Below are 13,772 nucleotides of genomic sequence, written 5' to 3'. Positions count from 1 at the left end.
AAACTCATGGTGTGGTACACAATAATTCTGGTACACAACATAGCATACTCTATACTCCCTCAGTTCCAAAATACTTGACTTCTATTTGTCCAAAAATGGATGTACATATATACTAAAACATGTCTAGATACATCTATATTTTGACAAAGGGAAGGAAAGTATTGTGGAACGAAGGGAGTAGAACCTATGACTGAGGCATAGGGAATGATTTTTCATTCTCTTTCTATTTTCTGCCGTGGTCGGGTTTTGAGTCTTTACTCAACTTCACACCTTGCAACACAGGCAAGAACTCCTTCTTTGACTGTTCCATTTTGAACTACTTCAAAATCTTATCAAGGTATGTACTCATTGAAAAAACTTATCAAGCGTCTTGATCTATCTCTGTAGATCTTGATGCTCAATATGTAAGCAGCTTCACCGAGGTCTTTCTTTGAAAAACTCCTTTCAAACACTCCTTTATGCTTACTAGAAAATTCTACATCATTTCTGATCAACAATATGTCATTGATAATCCCCAAATGCAGGGAATCATCGTAGCAATTCCCAATGGTGGAAGTGATAAGTATGGAGTGTCGAACCCACAAGGAGCTAAAGGTAAGATCAATATTCTCTCAAGTCCTATCTGCCATTGATACGACTCTACGTACACCGAACGTTTGCTTCCAACTAGAAACGAGAAATAAAACTATGTTGTTGGTATGAAGAGGATAACTTTGCATGATATCGGAGAGCTAAAATATAAAAGTAGGTGCTGTTATCATAAAGTTAGAATATATTACTAAATATTATAAATAGCGAGTGTGGAATAATGATGGATCGGTGTGCGGAATTGTCCTAGGCAATTGTTAACAAGACCGGTAGTCGTCATTGGAATTTCATATGAGGGAGAGGCATAAGCTAACATACTTTCTCTTCTTGGATCATATGCACTTATGATTGGAACTCTAGCAAGCATCCGCAACTACTAAAGATCAGTAAGGTAAAACCCAACCATAACATTAAAGCATCAAGTCCCCTTTATCCCATACGCCACAACCCCCTTACTCGGGGTTTATGCTTCTGTCACTCAAGCAACCCACTATAAGCGAATCATGAACGTATTGCAACACCCTACAGCAAGAATCCCTCACGCTTGCGCGACACGGAGGGCACAATAAGACAACACCAAAATAAAACATACAACTCGTACCAATCTAGATCATCAATCAATCGAAAGACAAAGGATATCTACTCAAACCATCATAGGATGGCAACACATCATTGGATCATAATATGTGGCATAAAGCACCATGTTCAAGTAGGGATTACAGCGGGGTGCGGGAGAGTTGACCGCGTAAAAGAGATGAGGATGGTGATGATGATGGTGATGTTTATGAAGACGATCACCGCGGTGATGATTCCCCTCCAGATGGCACTCCGGCGCCACCGAGAGAGAGGAGGAGAGGTTCTCCCCCTTGTGCTTCCTCCTCCATGGCCTCCCCCTGGATGTGGAGAGGTTCTCCCTCTGGTCCTTGGCCTTCATGGCGATGATGCCCCCTCCGGGATCCTCCTCCATGGCCTCCGGTGATGATGGCCCCCTCCGGTAGGGTGCCAGAGAGGGCCTAGATTGATTTCTCGTGGCTACAAAGACTTGCGGTGGCGGAACTTCCAATCTAGGTTATTTTCTGAAGGTTTCTGTATTTATAGGAGAGGATGGCGTGAGGACAAGTCAGGGGTCCCCAAGGCGGCCACGAGATAGGGGGGCGTGCCCCCCACCATCGTGGGGCCCACGGGACTCCCCTCCGGTAGATTTTTGTTCCAGTATTTTTTATATTTTCCAGAAAATTCTCCGTTGATTTTCATCGCATTCCGATAACTTTTATTTCTGCACAAAAACACCACCACAGTAGTTCTGCTGAAAACAGCGTCAGTCCGGGTTAGTTCTAATCAAATCATACCAAAATCATATAAAACTATTGTAAACATGGCATGAATACTTCATAAATTATAGATACGTTGGAGACGTATCAGTCATTCACATATACTTATCAGAAAGGCTGTAGTGCTCCCACTCACTTTCTTGTAAATACAGGCTTCACCGCAAGTCTGTATAAAACTATATGCTTTGATCAACTCATCAAAGCGTATATTCCAACTCCGAGATGCTTGCACCAGTCCATAAATGGATCGCTGGAGCTTGCACACTTTGTTAGCACCTTTTGGATCGACAAAACCTTCTGGTTGCATCATATACAACTCTTTCTTTAAGATATCCATTAAGGAATGCAGTTTTGACATCCATTTGCCAAATTTCATAATCATAAAATGCGACAATTGCTAACATGATTCAGACGGACTTAAGCATCGCTACGGGTGAGAAGGTCTCATCGTAGTCAACTCCTTGAACTTGTCAAAAGCCTTTCGCAACAAGTCGAGCTTTGTAGATAGTAACATTACCGTCAGCGTCAATCTTCTTCTTGAAGATCCATTTATTCTCTATGGCTTGCCGATCGTTGGGCAAGTCAACCAGAGTCCACACTTTGTTCTCATACATGGATCCCATCTCAGATTTCATGGCCTCAAGCCATTTTGCGGAATCTGGGCTCATCATCGCTTCCTCATAGTTCATAGGTTCGTCATGGTCAAGTAACATGACCTCCAGAACAGGATTACCGTACCACTCTGGTGCGGATCTTACTTTGGTTGACCTACGAGGTTCGGTAGTAACTTGATCAGAAGTTTCATGATCATCATCAATAGCTTCCTCACTTACTGGTGTAGGAATCACTGGAAACTGATTTCTGTGATGAACTACTTTCCAATTAGGGAGTAGGTACAATTACCTCGTCAAGTTCTACTTTCCTCCCACTAATTTCTTTCGAGAGAAACTCCTTCTCTAGAAAGGATCCATTCTTAGCAACGAATATCTTGCCTTCGGATCTGTGATAGAAGGTGTACCCAACAGTCTCCTTTGGGTATCCTATGAAGACACATTTCTTCGATTTGGGTTTGAGCTTATCAGGTTGAAACTTTTTCACATAAGCATCGCAGCCCCAAACTTTAAGAAACGACAACTTGGGTTTCTTGCCAAACCACAGTTCATATGGCGTCGTCTCAACGGATTTAGATGGTGCCTTATTTAACGTGAATGCAACCATCTCTAAAGCATAACCCCAAAACGATAGCGGTAAATCAGTAAGAGACATCATAGATCACACCATATCTAATAAAGTACCGTTACGACGTTCGGACACACCATTATGCTGTGGTGTTCCGGGTGGCGTGAGTTGCGAAACTATTCCGCATTGTTTCAAATGAAGACCAAACTCGTAACTCAAATATTCTCCTCCACGATCAGATCGTAGAAACTTTATTTTCTTGTTACGATGATTTTCCACTTCACTCTGAAATTCTTTGAACTTTTCAAATGTTTCAGACTTATGTTTCATCAAGTAGATATACCCATATCTTCTCAAATCATCTGTGAAGGTCAGAAAATAACGATACCCGCCGCGAGCATCAACACTCATCGGACTGCATGAAGGAAATATGCCCTAGAGGCAATAATAAAGTTATTATTTTTTTCCTTATATCATGATAAATGTTTATTATTCATGCTAGAATTGTATTAACCGCAAACATAATACATGTGTGAATACATAGACAAACAAAGTGTCACTAGTATGCCTCTACTAGACTAGCTCATTGATCAAAGATGGTTATGTTTCCTGACCATAGACATGAGTTGTCATTTGATTAATGAGATCACATCATTAGGAGAATGATGTGATTGACACGACCCATTCCGTTAGCTTAGCACACGATCGTTTAGTATGTTGCTATTGCTTTCTTCATGACTTATACATGTTCCTATGACTATGAGATTATGCAACTCCTGTTTACTGGAGGAACACTTTGTGTGCTACCAAACGTCACAACGTAACTGGGTGATTATAAAGGTGCTCTACAGGTGTCTCCGAAGGTACTTGTTGGGTTGGCGTATTTCGAGATTAGGATTTGTCACTCCGATTGTCGGAGAGGTATCTCTGGGGCCTCTCGGTAATGCACATCACTTAAGCCTTGCAAGCATTGCAACTAGTGAGTTAGTTGCCGGATGATGTATTATAGAACGAGTAAAGAGACTTGCTGGTAATGAGATTGAACTAGGTATTAAGATACCGACGATCGAATCTCGGGCAAGTAACATACCGATGACAAAGGGAACAACGTATGTTGTTATGCGGTCTGACCGATAAAGATCTCCATAGAATATGTGGGAGCCAATATGAGCATCCAGGTTCCACTATTGGTTATTAACCGGAGACGTGTCTCGGTCATGTCTACATAGTTTTCGAACCCGTAGGGTCCGCACGCTTAACGTTTCGATGACAGTTATATTATGAGTTTATATGTTTTGATGTACCTAAGGTTGCTCAGAGTCCCGGATGTGATCACAGACAGGAAGAGGAGTCTCGAAATGGTCGATACATAAAGATTGATATATTGGACGACTATATTCGGACACCGGAAGTGTTCCGGGTGATTTCAGAGAAAACCGGAGTGCCGGAGGGTTACCGGAACCCCCCGGGAGAAGTAATGGGCCTTATGGGCCTTAGTGGAGACAGAGAGGGCTGGCCTAGGGCAGGTCGCGCGCCCCTCCCCCTCTGGTCCAAATTGGACTAGGAGAGGGGGGAGGGGCGCCCCCTTTCCTTCTCCCTCTCTCCCTTCCTTTCCCCCTCCTAGTAGGAGTACGAAAGAGGGAAGTCCTACTCCTACTAGGAGGAGGACTCCTCCTCCTGGCGCGCCATAGAGGGCCGGCCGGCCTCCCCCTTGCTCCTTTATATAGGGGGCAGGGGGGCACCCTAGAGACACAACAATTGATTATTGATCTCTTAGCCGTGTGCGGTGCCCCCCTCCACCATAGTCCACCTCGATAATACTGTAGCGGTGCTTAGGCGAAGCCCTGCGTCGGTAGAACATCAACATCATCACCACGCCGTCGTGCTGACAAAACTCTCCCTCAACACTCGGCTGGATCGGAGTTCAAGGGACGTCATCGGGCTAAACGTGTGCTGAACTCGGAGGTGCCGTACGTTCGGTACTTGATCGGTCGGATCGTGAAGACATACGACTACATCAACCGCGTTGTGCTAACGCTTCCGCTTTCGGTCTACGAGGGTACGTGGACAACACTCTCCCCTCTCGTTGCTATGCATCACCATGATCTTGCGTGTGCGTAGCAATTTTTTGAAATTACGACGTTGCCCAACACTGCATACATCAGTATGTATTATTTCCAACAAGTCTATTGCTCGCTATTGTTCCGGAGAACGGAGTCTTAGTCATCTTGCCCATGAGACATGGTTCGCAAGCATCAAGTGATTCATAATCAAGTGATTCCAAAAGCTCATCAGCATGGAGTTTCTTCATGCGCTTTACACCAATATGACCTAAACGGCAGTGCCACAAATATGTTGCACTATCATTATCAATTTTCCATCTTTTGGCATCAATATTATGAATATGTGTATCATTACGATCAAGATTCAATAAACCATTTATATTAAGTGTATGACCATAGAAGGTTTTATTCGTGTAAACAGAACATCAATTATTCTTTGACTTAAATGAATAACCGTATTGCAATAAACATGATCCAATCATATTCATGCTCAATGCAAACACCAAATAACATTTATTTTGGTCCAACACTAATCTCGAAGGTAGAGGGAGTGTGCGATGGTGATCTTATCAACCTTGGAATCATTTCCAACACACATTGTCACTTCTCCCATAACTAGTCTGTGTTCATTCTGCAATTCCTGTTTTAGTTACTACCCTTAGCAACTAAACCAGTATCAAATACTGAGGGGTTGCTATAAATACTAGTAAAGTACACATCAATAACATGTATATAAAATATACTTTTGTTCTCTTTTCCATCCTTCTTATCCGCCAAGTATCTAGGGCAGTTCCACTTCCATTGACCGTTTCCTTTGCAGTAGAAGCACTCAGTTCCAGGCATGGGTCTAGCTTTGGTCTTCTTCATGGGAGTGGCAACTTGCTTGTCATTCTTCTTGAAGTTCCCTTTATTTCCCTTGCCCTTTTACTTGAAACTAATAGTCTTGTCAACCATCAACATTTGATGCTTTTCTTGATTTCTACCTTCATCGATTTCCGCATCACGAAGAGCTCGGGAATCGTTTTCGTCATCCCTTGCATATTATAGTTCATCACGAAGTTCCAGTAACTTGGTGATAGTGACTAGTGAACTCTGTCAATCATTATTTTATCTGGAAGATTAACTCCCACTTGATTCAAGCAATTGTAGTACTCAGACAATCTGAGCACATGCTCACTAGTTGAGCTATTCTCCTCCATCTTGTAGGCAAAGTACTTGTCAGAGGTCTCATACCTCTTGACTCAAGCATGAGTCTGAAATACCAATTTCAGCTCTTGGAACATCTTATATGCTCCGTGGCATTCAAAACATTTTTGAAGTCCCGGTTCTAAGCCGTAAAGAATGGTGCACTAAACTATTAAGTAGTCATCATACCGAGCTTTGTCAAACATTCATAGTGTGTGCATTTGCTCCTACAATAGGTCTATCACTTAGGGGTGCATACTCAGGGAGAACACTTATACCTTGAAATTTAGTGAGAGATCATCTTATAATGGTACCGCCGTACTAAGAAAAATAAGATGCATAAAGGATAAGCATCACATGCAATCAATATAAGTGATATGATATGGCCATCATCATCTTGTGCCTTTGATCTTCATCTCTAAAGCACCGTCATGATCACCATCGTCACCGGCTTGACACCTTGATCTCCATCGAAGCATCATTGTTGTCTCGCTAACTATTGCTTCTATGACTATCGCTACCGCTTAGTGATAAAGTAAAGCAATTACATGGCAATTGCATTTCATACAATAAAGTGATGTCTACTACACAACCTTCTTCTTGTAGACATTGTTGGGCCTCCAAGTGCAGAGGTTTGTAGGACAGTAGCAAATTTCCCTCAAGTGGATGACCTAAGGTTTATCAATCCGTGGGAGGCGTAGGATGAAGATGGTCTCTCTCAAACAACCCTGAAACAAATAACAAGAGTCTCTTGTGTCCCCAACACACCCAATACAATGGTTAATTGTATAGGTGCACTAGTTCGGCGAAGAGATGGTGATACAAGTGCAATATGGATGGTAGATATAGGTTTTTGTAAACTGAAAAAATATAAAAACAACAAGGTAGCAAGCGGTAAAAGTGAGCGTAAACGGTATTGCAATGAGTTGAAACAAGGCCTAGGATTCATACTTTCACTAGTGCAAGTTCTCTCAACAATAATAACATAATTGGATCATATAACTATCCCTCAACATGCAACAAAGAGTCACTCCAAAGCCACTAATAGCGGAGAACAAACGAAGAGATTATGGTAGGGTACGAAACCACCTCAAAGTTATTCTTTCCAATTAATCCATTGGGCTATTCCTATAAGTGTCACAAACAGCCCTAGAGTTCGTACTAGAATAACACCTTAAGACACAAATCAACCAAAACCCTAATGTCACCTAGATACTCCAATGTCACCTCAAGTATCCGTGGGTATAATTATATGATATGCATCACACAATCTCAGATTCATCTATTCAACCAACACATAGAACCTCAAAGAGTGCCCCAAAGTTTCTACCAGAGAATCATGACGAAAACGTGTGCCAACCCCTATGCATAGGTTCATGGGCAGAACCCGCAAGTTGATCACCAAAACATACATCAGTGAATCACGTGATATCCCATTGTCACCACAGATACACACAGCAAGACATACATCAAGTGTTCTCAAATCTTTAAAGACTCAATCCAATAAGATTACTTCAAAGGGAAAACTCAATCCATTACAAGAGAGAAGAGGGGGACAAGAAACATAAGATCCAACTATAATAACAAAGCTCGTGATACATCAAGATCGTGCCAAATCAAGAACACGAGAGAGAGAGAGAGAGATCAAACACATAGCTACTGGTACATACCCTCAGCCCCGAGGGTGAACTACTCCCTCCTCGTCATGGAGAGCGTCGGGATGATGAAGATGGCCACCGGTGAGGGTTCCCCCCCTCCGGCAGGGTGCCGGAACAGGGTCCCGATTGACTTTTGGTGGCTATAGAGGCTTACGGTGGCGGAACTCCCGATCTAATCTCTGTTCTGGAAGTTTTAGGATACGTAGGTATATATGGGTGCAGGAGGTACGTCGGTGGAGCTTTGGGGGCCCCACGAGGCAGGGGGGCGCGCCCTAGGTGGGTGGGCGCGCCCCCACCCTCGTGAGCACCTCCCTTGGCTCCTAACGTGGGGTCCAAGTCCATCCGGTAGCTTTCCTTCCAAAAATAACTTCTCCAGTTGATTTTGTTCCGTTTCGACTCCGTTTGATATTCCTTTTCTTTGAAACACTGAAATAGGCAAAAAACAGCAAATCTGGGCTGGGCCTCTGGTTAATAGGTTAGTCCCAAAAATAATATAAAAGTGTATAATAAAGCCCAATATTGCCCAAAACAGTAGATAACATAGCATGGAGCAATCAAAAATTATAGATACGTTGGAGACGTATCAAGCATCCCCAAGCTTAATTCCTGCTCGTCCTCGAGTAGATAAATGATAAAAAAGATAATTTTTGATGTGGAATTCTAGTTGGCATAATTTCAATGTAATTCTTCTTAATTGTGATATGAATATTCAGATCCAAAAGATTCAAGACAAAAGTTCGTATTGACATAAAAATAATAATACTTCAAGCATATACTAACTAAGCAATTATGTCTTCTCAAAATAATATGGCCAAAGAAAGTTCATCCCTACAAAATCATATAGTTTAGTCATGCTCCATTTTCGTCACACAAGAATGCTCTCATCATGCACAACCCCGATGACAAGCCAAGCAATTATTTCATACTCTACTAATCTCAAACTTATAAACCTTCACGCAATACATGAGCGCGAGCCATGGATATAGCACTATGGGTGGAATAGAATATAATGATGGGGGTTATGTGGAGAAGACAAAAAAGGAGAAAGTCTCACATCAACGAGGCTAATGAATGGGCTATGGAGATGCCCATCGATTGATGTTAATGCGAGGAGTAGGGATTGCCATGCAACGGATGCACTAGAGCTAGAAATGTATGAAAGCTCAACAGAAGAAACTAAGTGGGTGTGCATCCAACTTGCTTGCTCATGAAGACCTAGGGCACTTGAGGAGGCCCATCATTGGAATATACAAGCCAAGTTCTATAATGAAAGATTCCCACTAGTATATGAAAATGACAAAACAAGAGACTCTCTATCATGAAGATTATGGTGCTACTTTGAAGCACAAGTGTGGAAAAAAAGGATAGTAGCATTGCCCCTTTTTCTTTTCTTTTTTTTGGCCTTCTTTTTTTTTGTTAGCCTTTTTTTTGGGACAATGCTCTATTGAATGATGATCATCACACTTCTATTTATTTACAACTCAATGATTACAACTCGATACTAGAACAAAGTATGACTCTATATGAATGCCTCCGGCGGTGTACCGGGATATGCAATGAATCAAGAGTGACGAGTATGAAAGAATTATGAACGGTGGCTTTGCCACAAATACTATGTCAACTCTATGATCATGCTAAGCAATATGACAATGATGAATGTGTCATGAAGAACGGTATGGTGGAAAGTTGCATGGCAATATATCTCGGAATGGCTATGGAAATGCCATGATAGGTAGGTATGGTGGCTGTTTTGAGGAAGATATAAGGAGGTTTATGTGTGAAAGAGCGTATCAGATCACGTGGTTTGGATGCACCGGCGAAGTTTGCACCAACTCTCAATGTGAGAAAGGGCTATGCACGGTACCGAAGAGGCTAGCAATGATGGAAAGGTAAGAGTGCGTATAATTCATGGACTAAACATTAGTCATAAAGAACTCACATACTTATTGCAAAAATCTACAAGCCATCAAAAACCAAAGCACTACGCGCATGCTCCTAGGGGGATAGATTGGTAGGAAAAGACCATCGCTCGTCCCCGACCGCCACTCATAAGGAGGACAATCAAATAACACCTCATGTTTCAAATTTGTTACATAACGTTTACCATACGTACATGCTACGGGACTTGCAAACTTCAACTCAAGCATTTCTCAAATTCACAATTACTCAACTAACACAACTTTACTATCACTACCTCCATATCTCAAAACAATCATCAAGCATCAAACTTCTCTTAGTATTCAACACACTCATAAGAATTCTTACAAATCTTGTATGCTTAGCATATTAGGATTTTAAGCAAATTACCATGCTATTTAAGACTCTCAAAATAATATAAGTGAAGCATGAGAGTTCATCTATTTCTTCAAAATACAACTACCACCATGCTCTAAATGATATAAGTGAAGCACTAGAGCAAACAACAAACTACTCCGAAAGATATAAGTGAAGATCAATGAGTAGTCGAATAATTAAGCAACTATGTGAAGATTCTCCCATTGTAAGAATTTCAGATCTTGGTACTTTATTCAAACATCAAGCAAAGCTAAATAAAATAAAATGACGCTCCAAGCAAAACACATATCATGTGGTGAATAAAAATATAGCTCCAAGTAAAGTTACCGATGAACGAAGACGAAAGAGGGGATGCCATCCGGGGCATCCCCAAGCTTAGACGCTTGGTTATCCTTGAATATTACCTTGGGGTGCCTTGGGAATCCTCAAGCTTAGGCTCTTGCCACTCCTTATTCCATAGTCCATCGAATCTTTACCCAAAACTTGAAAACTTCACAACACAAAACTTAACAGAAAACTCGTAACCTCGGTTAGCGAAAGAAAACAAAACACCACTTCAAGGTACTGTAATGAACTAATTATTTATTTATATTGGTGTTAAACCTACTGTATTCCAACTTCTCTATGGTTTATAAACTATTTTAATAGCCATAGAGTCATCAAAATAAGCAAACAACACACGAAAAACAGAATCTATCAAAAACAGAACAGTCTGTAGTAATATGTAACTAACGCAAACTTCTGGAACTCCAAATATTCTAAAATAAATTGGTGGACCTGAGGAATTTGTCTAGTAATCATCTGCAAAAAGAATCAACTAAATAGCACTCTCCAGTAAAAAGTTCAAGCTAATCTCGTGAGCGTTAAAGTTTCTGTTTTTTACAGCATGATCATAAAGACTTCACCCAAGTCTTCCCAAAGGTTCTACTTGGCACAAACACTAATTAAAACACAAAAACACATCTAAACAGAAGCTAGATGGATTATTTATTACTAAACATAACCAAAAAGCAAGGAACTAAAATAAAATTAGGTTGCCTCCCAACAAGCGCTATCGTTTAACGCCCCTAGCTAGGCATGATGATTTCAATGATGCTCACTTAAAAGATAAGAATTGAAACATAAATGGAGCATCATGAAGAATATGACTAGCACATTTAAGTCTAACCCACTTCCTATGCATAGGGATTTTGTGAGCAAACAACTTATGGGAACAATAATCAACTTGCATAGGAAGGTAAAACAAACATAACTTCAAAACTTTAAGCACATAGAGAGGAAACTCGATATTATTGCAATATGTAGAAGCATATGATCCTCTCTCATAATAATTTTCAGTAGAATCATGAATGAATTCAACAATATAACCAGCACCTAAAGCATTCTTTTCATGATCTACGAGCATATAAATTTTATTACTCTCCACATAAGCAAAATTCTTCTCGTGAATAGTAGTGGGAGCAAACTCAACAAAATAACTATCATGTGATTGAAAATTAAGATCAAGATGACAAGTTTCATGGTTATCATTATTCTTTAAAGCATACGTGTCATCATAATAATCATCATAGATAGGAGGCATGCTTTCATCATAGTAAATTTGCTCATCAAAGCTTGGGGGACAAAAAATATCATCTTCATCAAACATAGATTCCCCAAGCTTGTGGCTTTGCATATCATTAGCATCATGGATATTCAAGGAATTCATACTAACAACATTGCAATCATGCTCATCATTCAAATATTTAGTGCCAAATATTTTAATGCATTCTTCTAACACTTTGGCACAATTTTCCTTTCCATCATACTCAGAAAGATATTAAAAAGATGAAGTGTATGAGACAAACTCAATTCCATTTTTTTGTAGTTTTCTTTTATAAACTAACTAGTGCTAAAACAAGAAACAAAAAGATTCGATTGCAAGATCTAAAGATATACCTTCAAGCACTAACCTCCCCGGCAACGGCGCCAGAAAAGAGCTTGATGTCTACTACACAACCTTCTTCTTGTAGACGTTGTTGGGACTCCAAGTGCAGAGATTTGTAGGACAGTAGCAAATTTCCCACAAGTGGATGACCTAAGGTTTATCAATCCGTGGGAGGCGTAGGATGAAGATGGTCTCTCTCAAACAACCCTGCAACCAAATAACAAAGAGTCTCTTGTGTCCCCAACACACCCAATACAATGGTTAATTGTATAGGTGCACTAGTTCGGCAAAGAGATGGTGATACAAGTGCAATATGGATGGTAGATATAGGTTTTTGTAAACTAAAAATATAAAAACAGCAAGGTAGCAAGCGGTAAAAGTGAGCATAAACGGTATTGCAATGAGTTGAAACAAGGCCTAGGGTTCATACTTTCACTAGTGCAAGTTCTCTCAACAATAATAACATAATTGAATCATATAACTATCCCTCAACATGCAACAAAGAGTCACTCCAAAGCCACTAATAGCGGAGAACAAACAAAGAGATTATGGTAGGGTACGAAACCACCTCAAAGTTATTCTTTCCAATCAATCCATTAGGCTATTCCTATAAGTGTCACAAACAGCCCTAGAGTTCGTACTAGAATAACACCTTAAGACACAAATCAACCAAAACCCTAATGTCACCTAGATACTCCAATGTCACCTCAAGTATCCGTGGGTATGTTTATACGATATGCATCACACAATCTCAGATTCATCTATTCAACCAACACATAGAACCTCAAAGAGTGCCCCAAAGTTTCTACCGGAGAATCACAACAAAAACGTGTGCCAACCCCTATGCATAGGTTCATGGGCGGAACCCGCAAGTTGATCACCAAAACATACATCAAGTGAATCACGTGATATCCCATTGTCACCACAGATACACATGGCAAGACATACATTAAGTGTTCTCAAATCTTTAAAGACTCAATCCGATAAGATTACTTCAAAGGGAAAACTCAATCCATTACAAGAGAGAAAAGGGGGAGAAGAAACTTAAGATCCAACTATAATAGCAAAGCTCACGATACATCAAGATCGTGCCAAATCAAGAACACGAGAGAGAGATCAAACACATAGCTACTGGTACATACCCTCAGCCCCGAGGGTGAACTACTCCCTCCTTGTCATGGAGAGCGCCGGGATGATGAAGATGGCCATCGGTGAGGGTTCCCCCCCTCTGGCAGGGTGTCGGAACAGGGTCCCGATTGACTTTTGGTGGCTATAGAGGCTTATGGTGGCGGAACTCCTGATCTAATCTCTATTCTGGAAGTTTTAGGATAGGTAGGTATATATGGGTGCGGGAGGTACATCGGTGGAGCTTCGGGGGCCCCACGAGGTAGGGGGAGCGCCCTAGGGGGGTGGGCGCGACCCCCACCCTCGTGAGCACCTCCCTTGGCTCCTGACGTGGAGTCCAAGTCCATCCGGTAGCTTTCCTTCCAAAAATAACTTCTCCAGTTGATTTTGTTCCGTTTCGACTCCGTTTGATATTCCTTTT

Source organism: Triticum aestivum, chromosome 7A (assembly GCF_018294505.1).
Source record: "Triticum aestivum cultivar Chinese Spring chromosome 7A, IWGSC CS RefSeq v2.1, whole genome shotgun sequence".
Lineage (NCBI taxonomy): Eukaryota > Viridiplantae > Streptophyta > Magnoliopsida > Poales > Poaceae > Triticum > Triticum aestivum.
Note: the sequence above shows the minus strand (reverse complement) of the source record.